The 15139-nt window shown below is 36.4% G+C and overlaps 1 long non-coding RNA gene across 1 annotated transcript; it reads left to right on the top strand.

Moving 5' to 3' along the window:
- Positions 1–9917: 9917 nt before the first annotated feature.
- Positions 9918–12677, top strand: LOC129001355 (uncharacterized). Its single transcript, XR_008491426.1, has 3 exons — positions 9918–10006; positions 10507–10563; positions 12536–12677. It is a non-coding gene; the product is annotated as an uncharacterized LOC129001355 (long non-coding RNA).
- Positions 12678–15139: the final 2462 nt, after the last annotated feature.

Genomic DNA, 15139 nt, shown 5'->3' with positions numbered 1-15139 from the left:
TAACTTAGAAATTACTCTTTTGCAATTCCTTTTCATAAAACGAACCCAGGATCTCTTCTCCTTCACCATCGATGATTCTGTATGTTACCGGTGCTGTAAACTGAATGTGAGAAATTGTGAAAATCTCTGTTCGCCAGTTTCGAGCGTACTTGTTGGCAAATGTATCTTTCTTTGCTACTATTCTCACTCGATCGCCAACTCTCAGTTTAGGTCGTGGACGTTTAACTGATCGAAATTGATCGAGGTACAAGCTACGAATTTCTGGCTCGACTTTCACAGTCACATCGACCGGCCTCATGCGAATGGTGGAGTGTACACTTGTGTTGTACTTACTCAACAGACCCTGCAGTATGTCTATCCAACGGAATGACCCCCTAGCTTCAAAATGCACTTTCATTCGTTCATTGAGTGTGCGATTGAACCTTTCAACTATGGAGCTCTTTTCTTCATTCTCCGTATGATACATCTTTATACCATGTTTGGTGAGAAGACATTTAAAATCCTTGTTGACGAACTCTCTACCCTTATCAGTGTGTAATAGGTTAGGTGCTTTGTGACCATTGCCCTTAGCTCTTCGTATGATGGCTTCAAACGCGTTTGTAACTTCGATACCGCTCTTCCTGAGTAATGGTTCAGACCATGCATACTTGGAAAATGTATCAATCACATTTAGCATATATTTATATCCATCGTTTTCCCGGAAGAACTTGTCCATTATAACCAAGTCAGCTGCCCACAGGTCGTCTATGTAGAGAGTGACGATTTTACGTTTTGGAAACTTTTTTGTTACTGGTCGATGAAGCTCTTGTGCCTCTTCAAATTTGACATCAGCGATTCCTGATACAGGTGCTTTTGTGAACGTGCTCTTCTCACGTAAGCATTCAACACACCGGCCTCTTAACCGCCACTTGTCGTTAACCGTCTTAATACGTTCCACATTGGTCGAAGTGGTTTTCCTTTTACACTTGGCACAATAAAATACGTATACCATTTCGAGCTTATAATAAGAGTACTTATAGTGATATAAGCACAACATGAGTGAATTGCACAGGCACACCATTCGTCTGTCTGAAGGGCAGAAACGTAAGCTTCGTATCGCCTATAAGAAACGGAGAAGTGCTATAATTGGGCTGACGAGTGACGACATAGGTCGTGGTGGAACGGACCATATCCTGTTAGACAGTGTCCAGCATAAGGCTATTGAGAAAGCTAGACGAAACCAAACAGGCATTCGGCTGAACCTCAGCTACGACCAGTTATTGAAAAATAAACAGGGAGGCCTCCTGAAAGAAGTGTTGGAATTTGTGGAGGGTGCCGTTCCTGGTGGAAAACGTTTCATCTCACCTGTTGTCAGAAGACACCTAGCACCGATGCTGAAGGAAAGGTTCATTCCATGGTTGAAGCATTTGATTGACAATGAGTTGGACACGATAATAGACAAGGATCCCATGGGCGCTGGTTTGAAAAGATGTATCAACAGGAAATTGGATGCTTTACTATTACAAAAAAACGGATAAATCCTTTAACGCTTGGTGACCTCGAACGATGGGCCAAAGTGTTGGGATTGAAAGGATTTCGAGGTGTTTTCATGCGTGAAGTTTTGCCAGAATCCCCATGGGAAATGGAATGTGGTATTTTGAATCTCGGTGACTTGGACTCGAATGGTACACACTGGACCTGTTATATCAAAATGCATAATGGTAAAAAGCTGTATTTCGATTCATTTGGCAACGCTCCACCACCAATTGAACTTGTGAAGTATTTAGGCGAGCGTGATTTGCTTTATAATGATATGCGAGTACAGGAGTTTGAAGACCCTCCTATTTGCGGTCATCTCTGCCTTGAAGTTCTGAAGCGATGTTCAAACGATGATACAAAATTGGAACACGATCATAAACACTTTAAGAGATGACAAATACTCGTGGCAATCTTGGTGGAGCAAATTATAAGTGTACCATGCCGCTATTAAAACTTAGAGGTACAAGCTCTCGCGTCACTCTCCACTTGGAACACCCAATCCATCTGGAAGAGAACGTGAAGCATCGTATGGCACTTGTTGCGTTCTTTACAGACAACAATATTTATAACGTCCGTGATGAAGCAAATATTTTCTTCTTGGATAGTGACGTTCATGTAATACCGAATCGTCTCACTTTCACAAGAGGTTACTGGACAATCGAGTCTATGGAAGCTACTGCGAAGGACTACATAAAATCCTTGAGCTTAAACGTTGATCCTACTAAATTTAGACTGAGTAAAATGTACAGAACAGAAGAGAGCTGACAGTAGCTTATACCACATTGAGAACCAAACAGTGACAGGAACAAGACCTCCAAAGTTGAGGGCAGTAGATACCATCGAGATACACTGCAATATAGTGCACAACAGTCTCGTCAACCACGACATACATGATCACAAACATGCGGAAACTGAACTGCTATACACGTTCTTCCCTCAAGTTCCACATGGGTATAAGATATCTGAACAACCAAAGGAAAGGTTATATGTTGATTTGAAACCTGGGTTGAGAACAGTTCACTGCATAACAGTCAACATACTTGATCAAGATAACAACCCGATACTCAATAGTAATGTTGAAAACCTGGTGTACTTGGACTTGGTATCATTATAAGAGCATCATGATGTCTATATTTAAATTCAATCGGTTCGGAGAAGAACTGGCTGACAGCAGTACTAACCAAAATAGCATTTCAACAGATAAGTTAAATGAAAAACTTTCATCGTTGGAATTCACTTGCAACCACGATACAGATTCAAAGATCAGTAACATGAAAAGAGAATTTATTTCTCAGGTAGATAACTTGTTTAATAAGGCAAAAAAGGATCTGGCCTCCATTGTAAACAAACAAGTCGGGTTCGAGAAACATTATATTAGTGCCAAGAACAAAAGGATAGTAAAAGTTGCAAAAGCTATAGATAAGGCTGATGTGGTTGTTAAAGAACAGCTTGAAGAAGTAAATGATAAAGTTGATGGTATTTTAAAAGGTCTTGAAGTCACAAATGATTGTGTTCAGATCAAAGGAGGTAGAAAGATCTGTGGCATCAGTCGCAGCAACAGTGCATATGATGCCATTAACGGAGTTGAATTCTCAGAGCTATCTAAACGTCTACACAGAGTCGAGACTGTGATCAGTACGACTGATGCAAACACACTTGCTGTTTAAATCAACAGGGTGAGACATTAGGCTGTCAAGGAGTTTCCTATGAAACCAACCAAGTGGTGTTATAAGTAAAGACAATGGAAATAAACGTCTACTGTAGAGATGGTGAAAGGGCGGAAGATGGTGTTTTCCCAAAACCACTTCGTTGCTTGATCGTTGGTCCATCAGGATGTGGAAAAACCAATTTACTGCTTAACCTCATATACAACAAAGATGGTATAGCTTTTAAACATCTCTACGTGTTCAGTCGATCAATAGAACAACCAGCATATCTTGATTTAAAAAAGCACTATGAAAGAGTTCAGAAAAACCTCGGTTGCAAAATAGCATTCTTCTTCTCTGATTGTTCCGACTTGGTTCCATTGGATGAATGCAAACCAAATTCACTGGTTGTGTTTGATGACTGTTTACTTGATGAGCAATCAAAAATCAAAGACTATTACATCAGAGGTCGTCACAAAAATATATCATGTATTTACCTGAGTCAGAGCTATGGTCGTGTCGATATGCTAGTAATCCGTAACAACCTAAATCTGCTGTGTGTGTTTCAACAGAACAAGCATTACTTGACACGTATTCATGAGGATTTTGTCAGTTCCGATATGTCGTTATCTGAGTTTGAAAAGCTCTGTCGTCGGTGTTGGCAGGAACAACATGGATTTGTAACCATCAATACCACTAAAAAAGCACACTCTGGAAAATATAAATGCATGCTGAAGAAAACTATATTTACAACCTCAAAGTGAAATGTCACATCTTAAGCTAGAAACGATATATCACGTTTTTTGATTGAAATGTTGTTTTTATACTAGAAACGTTATATCACGTTTTTTGAATGAAATATCGTTTTTTGATGGATATGTCGTTTTTATACTAGAAACGTTATATCACGTTTTTTGAATGAAATATCGTTTTTTGATGGATATGTCGTTTTTATACTAGAAACGTTATATCACGTTTTTTGATTGAAATGTCGTTTTTCGATTGATATGTCGTTTTTATACTAGAAACGTTATATCACGTTTTTTGATTGAAATGTCGTTTTTCGACGATATGCCAATTTTATACTAGAAACGATATATGTCGTTTTTTCTGACGTTGTATAATATAAGTGAACACAGGTTATGATGGATGCAAAAGCTGCTAAGCGACTTGAAGCTATCGAGAGTAACCTGATGAAAAAGTTTCATGACGCTGAATTGGAAGAGCAAAAACAACGTGAACAAAAACTTAAAGAGATATCAGTTGTATCGTCTCCAACAAAAAGTCCATCCACCACAATCATTACAAGAGATGTCCAAAAACAACCATTGACTGTCACCAAGGCAAAGCAACTAGAAAATGTAAAAAATAGACTTCAACAAAAATTTGCTAACGTACACATTTTAGATAGAGAGGAACAACGAGAAAGGGAAAAGAAATATCAAACCATTACCGATGCAATAAAAGAGAAAAAAGAAAAAGATGATCTATTAGAACAAAAGACAAAGGAGTGGTTGAAAAAGCAAAAATACAATCAAATGGTTGCTCGCTTTAGACCAAGAGTATACAGTACACCAGATCGTAAACAAATTCCCTTCGATAACGAAGATGAAGTGGAAACTGAAAACGTTCAGAACAAATCAATCAGACAGTTGGTGGACTCAAATGTAATCAATTTGGGCAGTGTTGGTGCGAGATACTTACCTCGTGCAAGTGATTCACAGTTTGGTATTTATTATGATGTGACGAGTGAACGTTTGAAAATTGGATCAGAACCAATCACCTTTAATTACGATGATATAGTGATGTCAGGTAAAAGTTTTGTCGGCAGTGAAGGTCTTTGGAAACTCTTGACGAATAAAGGTTTTGTTAAGTCTGATGAGTACACATCTGACGATTGGAATTCATACAAGGAAATTCTGTTGACATCCAACTCGTTGTATCAAAAGAACGATCCCTCGACTAGACGACCGAAATCAAGTCAGGGTCAAAAGTGGAAACAGATGATCAAACCCATTTGGGATGAGATGAATAAATCCGCAACCCCAACTACATCAACACCCACAGAGACAGTTGGGTCTGGGTTGAAACGGTACGATGACAAAACACCAATCGAATATCGGTACATAAAGGATTTAAACGAACTGATCAGTCGGCTCAATTTCATACACGCTGAGGAGGCTGCTGGAAACAATAACTTTCACAATGAGAAACTGTCAGTCGTGAAATTCATATACGACCGCATGCAGGAGCTAATCGAACGACCAAACGGATTGAAGTATCTCATACGCTGTCTGTCAGCGTTACCTGAACACGCTATTCAAGGATCGGGGTTGTTGAACAACTTAATCAACAGTTTACCGTTTGAGCTACACGCTCCACGTAATTGGAATCTTGATACGTACAATTATTGCGGACCTGGTACGAAGCTATCTGATCGCCTGGCTCGTGGTGACAAAGGAGTCAACCCCTTAGACGAGGCATGCAAGAAACATGACATATGGTATCGGGATCATAGGCGTGCCGAAGACCGATGGGTGGCAGATAAGAAATTGCAAGACGCTGCTTGGAATAGGGTCACGTCTTCTGACGCCGATCTAAACGAACGCGCTGTCGCACTCGGTACGACTGGTGCAATGTGGATGAAGCGCAAACTCGGTCTCGGGCTAGGAACGTCTGTATGTATATAAGTGGGAGAAAGAGTACAACATGGAAAACGCATGGACGATTCTTTCTCGGGAAGCGAAAGCACCTAAGGGCGTTCTCACAGACGAGTTCGTTATGAAGTACGCTAAGGAGCTCGACTGGGGTCTCCTATCCGAAAACTACGATTTCAGCATCGACATGTTACACATGTATTTCCATCGTGTAAACTGGTATGCCGTACTGAAGAGGACAAAGTTCGATGAGAGCTTCCTCCGGGAATTGGCTATCAACTTTAACGAGTGCTGGTATGTGGTCAGCAAATATCAAACACTGTCTGAATCATTCATACACGATTTTGCAGGCAACGTAGATTGGTACTACATCATAAAGTATCAAAACGTGTCCAAGGAATTCCTTGAAGAACACGAACATAATCACGGATTTAATACACGGCTCCTGAGTTCGCTACTGAGCATGAGGCCTAAAGAGTAAAATCGTAATGTTAACATAGTATATTTTTTTCAGCCTATATTAAGTAACCAACACAAATGGATGCTACATACAATCAGTTTTCAAGCGGTGTGGTGAAGAGCGAATACCGCTCTGTCATGCCGGTGTCTGAACTCAATTTCAACACTCCAAATAATTACACGGTTTTCAAACTCGATCACGGTGACACGTTTTACGATTCAGGAATACAATTTCACATTTGTGGTAAAGTCGTCAAGAAATCTGACGGGGCTGCTTATGCCGATAAAACAAACATTAAACTCATCGACAATTTCGTACCGTTTCTGTTTACTCGAATTGAACTCAAGAAACACAACACCACAATCGACACTGTCGACTATCCTGGTGTCACAAGCACGGTCAAGGGAATCCTCAACTATTCCAGTTCGAACAAGAACTCTTTAGCAAACTGTGGTTTCGTATCCACGTTCACTGGTGGAGGTAATTTTGAAGTAATCGGTACCCTTGCACACCTCGGTCTCGGCTTCTTCGATCATCTACGGTATCCTATGTACAAGGGCGGATTCGAAGTCGTATTCACCCGTGCTGAAGATAACGATGCACTATTCGTTTGGAAAGGATCAGCCGCAACAGACACAATACCAGAGGATGGAAAAGTCGAAATCAAATCTTTCGTTCTCCGAGTTCCGTTAGTCGAGTATACGGCCACCAGCAAGATTCAATTGATCGATGGGTTGACCCGTTTGAGTGATCATAGCAAATTGGTATACAACTATTACCAGTGGCAGTGTATTGAAAAGAAAGGTGTTTTCGGGGCCTCATTCAACTTCGATATCACTAACGTTTATAGAAATGTATAAAACCCGAAATTTGTCATTGTGGGGTTGCAAACTAGCCGTTGGAATGATCAGAAAAAAATTCCCTCCCGTTTTGATAGTTGCAACATAAAAAATGTCGCAGTGAAAATAAACGGAGAACGTTATCCTCAAGAAATGCAGAACATACACATCACTGAAGGCAAATGGAGACTGTTATACGAACAGTTGGTCAGATATCGTCTGGTGAACTTTGGAGACACCAATGTGTTCGTATCTCCTTCAGAGTTCAAGAATGACTATCCGCTGTTGGTGATAGACACTCATCTCCACCCAATGAGCACAGATCGCTCGAGAAGTGACATCCAGATTGAGTTAGATTTCGTAAATGCTATCGCGACCGCGCAAGCCGATGCCGGAACAACAGCATACGTAGTCGTGGTCTCTGAAACTGGATTCAGTTATGACATTTCGAGAAACATCATTAGACAACTGTAAACAATTTCTAGGAGATCACTGTAAGAAAAAAAACTAAAAAAAATATTATTTTTGCCCCAGAGGAATGAGGCAAGGGTTGAATTTGTCTCCATAAGGTCTATATTAAACCCCAGCACAGAACAAACATACATACTCCATGTGTAGGGTTGGAGAACATCTCCGGATTTTGTGGGGAGGTATTCCCATAAGAGCCTATATTGGATCCCGAAGTAGGACGCACATATATATACTACTGATAAAAGTTGTAATCGGTCTTCGTTACCTCCCAATTTTGACTCTCATAAGAGTCCATATAAACTCCGGGAGTAGGACGCACATATATATACTACTACCAGCCGAGCTTGAAAATGGGCAAATCTCTAGTCTACTGGGGGATGGTCCAGAAACGACTTTTCGATGAGTGGAAGAGTAAACAGATGAGAATCCCTGGTCTGTCGGGGTTGATCCAGAACCGGCTTTTCCCTACTACTTTTATCTCTAAACGTGAACAGATATTTGACAGGGAATAACATTATAGATAAGTGCAAACATAGGTTTCAGAAAAACAAATACATATACCAAAATATAATAATACTTTTTTATCTCAAAAATAGCTAAAGACAGTTTATTTTAGTGTATAAAAGTTTAAGTATCAACCGAACAGCCGGTCATTTTAACTATGGTTCAAAAATGTAATATTATTTTCAACCAGTTATAGCCACATAATAACGTATGTATAATCGCATGGATTTCTATTTGTTATTTCAGAACTAATTTCTATAATACAGTAAGCTCGTAAACAGGATTGGATACCTATGTTACCGTGATATTACTTATAACAGAGTTTTTTTGTAAATAAATAATTTTTTCATTCGTTTTTCATTCCAAGCAAGTAGTACACAGTTGTTTTACTACAAATTATTCAATAGGTCAATTAATTCATAATCATAGAGTATTTAATATCTTATCTTACTAATATTATTAATCTGAAAGTTTGTGAGTGTGTGTGTGTGTGTTGCTCAATCACGCATAAACGACTGGACGGATTGGGCTGAAATTTGGCATGATGATAGCTCACATTTCCGATTAACATTAAGGCATATTTTTTCTCAAAAATCCTTTTGGGCTCCACCCCAGTGGCTATGTTGTTCCACATGGTAACCTTATGAGTATTTATATTTAAAGGGAATTAAAGAATTAAGTCAGCTGTTTCAACTTTACAAGTTGGTTATATAATATTCAATAGCATTAAAAAGTTATAAGGTTTCCGAACAGGGTGCAGCACTATTATTATTTTGTTTTTGCATATATGACAACAGCTAATTTGAACTAAGCAGCAACAAGAAGCTGTGATACACAAAGAGAACAGTCAAAGTAAGATTGTTTACTAACAGTTAGGTTTGAATTTTTAATTTAATGTATAATTTGTGATATTTTGCGAATGTTTGATGATTTATTTATTTTTTACATTGTTTAGGTGCAGTGGTAGAACATTATGGCAATGGTAGATGTGTTATACTATACCACACCGTAAATTTACAAACCAAATTTTATCAAACTGTGTCCTCCCCCCATTGCAAACGCAAAGCTTGAATATAACTGCAATAAGCATTTTATACTTATATGCCAACCCCGTACGAAGGTCGGGTGCTCTGTTAGTAAATTAATATTTTAAGTTTAGTAATTAAGCAAACGCCTTTCGGCTCTAGGGATGTAAAAACCTGCTCGGTCCCCAAATGACGACGACAGCCGGCATGGACAGCAATACGTAGCTTTCGGTCTGCAATAAGCATTTATAAAAAAGCTAAAAACATAATAATGTGGTGAAAATATAAGTACTAAGAAATATAATAGTTAATTATACGATTTGAAGTACATGGGCTAATATTGAGTCCAATGACACTCCCAATATAGAGCCATGTTAGTGTTAATAAAACACAATTTCAATAAAAACACCTCTACATAAAATCACTAAAAATTTAAGCGTTACTTTTTGGAAGGGATGGCAATTTACTCTTTTGAATGTTTTAATGATGTTAAGAGAGTTTCAAGCGTTATGATCTATTCAGTTATGATGAAAACAAAACCAACAAAGTCATTTTTAAGTTAAGTAACAGTATGCAACTAGTCAGCAAGAAGCTTTGAAAATAAATCATTTTACTTTATAACCTTTAATTATACAATTTAACTGTTTATCTCATCCAAAAACACGATTGTAATAGACAATTGTTACAAACAATGTGTGTAACCAATAAAATGCTCTCTTCGCCTTTACAATAGATTTACAATCGGTTTTATTACTAATCAATTGTATGGAAACAATGGAATGTAAAAGAAAGTGTTTTAGAAAAACGAATAAATATCAGAACTAAAATAGGAAAGATATCAATTGAATTTAAAAGAAGCACTCATATCTTTGCAGCAATTGTAAATGTAAGTATATTATTTGTTAAAAAACAATATTTATTTTAATTTTTTTCGTTAAATACAGGAGGCTAAATTCAAATATAAACTTTAAAACTTACATATCAAATGTTTGTAAATTATACTAACATGACTACATGTTTGGACTGTCATTGAATTTGATAAAAGGTTCTCTTGTACTATATTTTTAAGCTGTACCTTTTTGCAACTTTGCCCATTACTGTTTAAAATTGGAGTTGATGTACGCCCATTTATAATACCACTATGATGATTAATCTATTGACAAAATAATTGTGGTAATTAAACTGTATAACTCAACAAAGAATGAACAAAATTTAACATTAAAGCTAAATAACCGGAAAATTTAGTAAGAAACCCAGATCCTAACGTACAGTCTACAGGTATAGCCTCTCATATTAATACGCTAAATTTAACATCCTAATAAGAGTTAATATTGTTACTTATTACATTTGGAGTTGTGTAAAATTGTAGAATATGTTTTATTACAGATGTTCACGCCAACATTTCTCGTAGCTGTTACAGCATTCGCTTTATTATTAATTGGTGTAAGTATTCTTGCAATGGTCAAATATAATTTATTTCAAAAGCCTTTATCTTATCCTGCACGTAGTATAGTTTTTCTTGCATGATGTAAAATCTTGATTTGTATGTGATAACGATTACATAATAATTAGTACATACAAAATAAATACATGTTTGTTGAATGCTAATAATTAATTTTGTTAAACGATTCTAACGGTTTGTGAATTAACATAAAGGTGACAAATTTAAAATGCAATGAGAACTAGTATACACCAATTAAAGTCATGTCAGAAAAATTATACTGTTAACGATTTTATTTATTTGATTTAGAAACTTACCTATTTTCATAAATCATAAAACATTTATAAATTTTTTTTTTTTTTTAAAGAAAAGAAATTAAACAATATTTACTCATATAGTGTACTGATTTAATATTGTAAAAAGGTTAAAATACCTGTAACAGCCTCGTGATTCCTCTGTTCCTGTACTGGACTACGCGCGTTTCGATGTATTCACATCATCATCAGGTCACAAACTTGAAGAACTTAAACCATTCTTGAATTGGTCGCGTCAAAGTTTACAAAAAAATACACAAAACATTTAAACATTTAAAAAACAGGGACAAAAACTGTAGGCCTACAGACACTGGTGTGCACATGACGGGTGCCGAGTCTCGACTGGTTCAGGAGCTGAACTTTGTCCCCTGGCCGCCTTTATCACGGTCCTTGTCCAACTTTATGAGTGATTCAAATAGAATATTAGTTTGCAGAGTGCTTTTGTCATTTAATATGTCCTGGGGATTGTTTTTTTGCGGCTTTATAAATTTCAAACTGTTCCAGAGCTGTCATGATCCTGCCTTTGTTTCAAATGTGCAATGGTTTTAAGTTTGTTTCCAAATTAGTATAGTTGTGGTTGTTTAGTACCAGATGTTCGGCATAATTAGATTTTTGCACCTTGGAGGCTTTTGGAATGTGTTCTTTGAATCTTTTCTCGAAGGACCGCCCTGTTTGGCCTATGTAAAATTTACTGCAGTCGTTACAGGATAATTTATATACTCCGGTTCTCTTGTTAACATAATGTAAAATTTACTGCAGTCGTTACAGGATAATTTATATACTCCGGTTCTCTTGTTAACATTATGTTAACATTATGTTAACAAGAGAACCGGAGTATATAAATTATCCTGTAACGACTGCAGTAAATTTTACATAGGCCAAACAGGGCGGTCCTTCGAGAAAAGATTCAAAGAACACATTCCAAAAGCCTCCAAGGTGCAAAAATCTAACTATGCCGAACATCTGGTACTAAACAACCACAACTATACTAATTTGGAAACAAACTTAAAACCATTGCACATTTGCAACAAAGGCAGGATCATGACAGCTCTGGAACAGTTTGATATTTATAAAGCCGCAAAAAACAATCCCCAGGACATATTAAATGACAAAAGCACTCTGCAAACTAATATTCTATTTGAATCACTCATAAAGTTGGACAAGGACCGTGATAAAGGCGGCCAGGGGACAAAGTTCAGCTCCTGAACCAGTCGAGACTCGGCACCCGTCATGTGCACACCAGTGTCTGTAGGCCTACAATTTTTGTCCCTGTTTTTTAAATGTTTAAATGTTTTGTGTATTTTTTTGTAAACTTTGACGCGACCAATTCAAGAATGGTTTAAGTTCTTCAAGTTTGTGACCTGATGATGATGTGAATACATCGAAACGCGCGTAGTCCAGTACAGGAACAGAGGAATCACGAGGCAGTTACAGGTATTTTAACCTTTTTACAATATTATTGTCAACGTGATTTGGAATAAACAACACAACATGAAGTACTGATTTACATTATACTTAATGCAACATATTCTTTTCAGTTCATCTATTGGCTTTTTGTTTCAATATATCATTCCATTTTCATACTCTTGTAATGTGTTTGTTTGTCACTAAAATATAAACACTGCATTGCTTGTAACAACTAATTATTCTTTTTTTTCAGGACCCAAACTACATTCGAGACCCCTTCTTCTTCTTAACTCCTCCCCCTTTTTACCCTACTCTGAGGCGTTACTAATTTTAAAACGTCCCTTGTTTACTGGAAACGTTGTGTTGTAAAACAAATATAAAATTATCCATCACAACATGACTTTTATTTTTAAATCACACTAATTATAGTGTAACTTCAAATATGTAAAAATTTAACTTCGTGATGAGGATCTTGAACTTTTTACTTCGTAGTCGTAGTATTTGTTAGTATCGGACTTAGCATAGCAACAACTTAGAAGGCGATTGTTTATTGCAAATAACTATAACGAAAGGTAATTATATTCTATTAATTATTGCACTTACATAAAATAAATCACCATTGTGTTGAATCGAGATAACAGTTATCCAATAGAATTAGTCATGCTTGGAGGGTTATTATTTTAAAATTTAATCTTTTTTCATTTTGTGAGCTGTAAAACACTATATAACCCATGGTTTCAATGTACTCATAAGAAAATGAATGTATAAATACGGAAACAACGACCTAAAATTATTTTTGTAAAATGTTTACCAAATAAAGAGTTGCTATTAATATTTTAATAATACAAGAAACAAAAAAGACCTGCTTACGTTAGGTAATTAAAAAAAAAAATTCTAATATAATGCTACTTTGACGTTCAAGTATATTAACTTACCATCAGATGTATACAAAGATTGATAATAGATGGAGATAATGATGATGCAAGCCACATTTTTTCACTGGGAAACGGAAGCCTGGCGAGCTCTGGCCCTAATCCGGGGTCGAACCCTTTTACGCTTCATTAGGCTTCAGTTCGCACACCAACTAGCTTTCCCCCCAAGAATACCTCTCTCCCCAAAAAGTACCTAACCCGTGGGTAAGAGAAGAGGATGACTTTGGTGCCCCGGTGGGGGGAGGGGTGCAAAGGGCAATGGCTTTGGGGAGGAAACACTTCCGTTACTGAGAGGGCAACTGATGGGATAGTGACCTTCCTAGAATTGAATTCTTATTGTTGAGATATTAAGTTAAACAAAATGTATTGCAGCCAATTCTTTGAATCACTAGAGTAATAGCATAAAGACGATTCAGGAAATGAGCTAGCTATTTCCGTCTTAAATCAAACTTAAGCATGAGTAATATATGGACGGCTCAGGAAATTGCCAAACAGTTTCTAATACATAGTTGTTTCTAGCCTTTATATTTTCTACTCCCTTAGTGCACTGTTTTATTTTACAATAAAAACCAAAAACTTAGCTGTGTTTTTTTGGGAATTTTATTATCACTTCATTATTATTGTATATTTGTTATTGTGAATATTGTTTTATATAATTTATCATCTATTTAGTCAATCAAATTCATAAGAACAATAAATAGTTTTATATACCTTGTTGAGTTCACAATAAAAGTATCTTTAATAATAAAAGTATTTAAATAATGATGATTAAATTTAAAACAATAACGCAGGCCTAGTAACTAGTGTTGCATATACAACATTCGGTTGTGAATTTTCTTGTGCTTTGCCTTGAAACAAAAATTAGTTATATATGAGCGGTCTCTGGAAGATCACGCGGGTTTGGATGAATAGTTTAATGATGCCTATTGATTTGTTTCTATTGTTTCCGTACAGATTGATCAGTTTGTTAAGCGAATTTTCTATTCAAAGGTATAGGCTATTAGCTATTACTGGAGATCTCGTTGTAAGACTCCCAGGACCGATTTACTTTTTCGTTTTGAAGGGTCATAACAGCCAAAAACACCACCCGTCCACATTTTTAGATATATGTCCGTCAGCACGATAACTCAAGCATATATAATCTGATGTTGATGAAATGTGGTATAAACGTGTAAACTTTCGTTAAATAATAAAATAGGCATTTCCCATTTTTGACCCTAAAACATACAGTTTTTCTATTTCTTTCTAAACCATTTTGTAGGGCTTATAAAAAAAATCATTTAGTACCACAAAGCGTTGGTTGTACGCCTAACGGGGAGATAAAATTCAATAAAAATGGTAAAGTAAATATTACTCTTTGTTATTTTTTTTTTTTTAATCAACTGTTGTAGTTTGCTTGTTTATTGACGGATACTAATCGGGGAAATTTGTTTATTTCATACCAAGCTATCGACATTTTAAACAGCAAACACACCTCTTTACTATCACTTTAGCAGCAAACTTAGGTAATCATTAAATCACTATCATTAGACAGTTTTAAGGGAATATTTTTGTGTAAATCTTGCTAGGTAAGCGAAAATTAGCTTATTTAGCTTATAGTCTGCAGGTTTACTGCGGCGGGAGTACGTTATTTTATTATAAGATTGAATTTGTCTGTTGAAATGACATATTATGGAAGTACGTTGTTCATACAATTAAAATTTTTATAGTATTACATTCTTATCATTCGTTAGGTAGTGTTAATTTCCCCATTATGTGTAATTTTAATATTTAATTCCCTTATTAAATGTTCCCTACACTTAATTTGTCCTCACATATTTGTAATTTGTAAATAAACCTAATGTTGACAAATATTCTTTTCAAGCCAGCACAACACCAACTCCCAAATATAAGAGCCCCCATAATTATTTTAAGAACCCCTGAAC

This window comes from Macrosteles quadrilineatus, unplaced genomic scaffold (assembly GCF_028750875.1).
Source record: "Macrosteles quadrilineatus isolate MER2022 unplaced genomic scaffold, UCM_ALF_1.0 Scaffold_8__2_contigs__length_117827958, whole genome shotgun sequence".
NCBI classification, from domain to species: Eukaryota; Metazoa; Arthropoda; class Insecta; order Hemiptera; family Cicadellidae; genus Macrosteles; species Macrosteles quadrilineatus.
The sequence above is the reverse complement of the archived record's forward strand: the minus strand, read 5'-3'. Positions and strand labels throughout refer to the sequence as shown.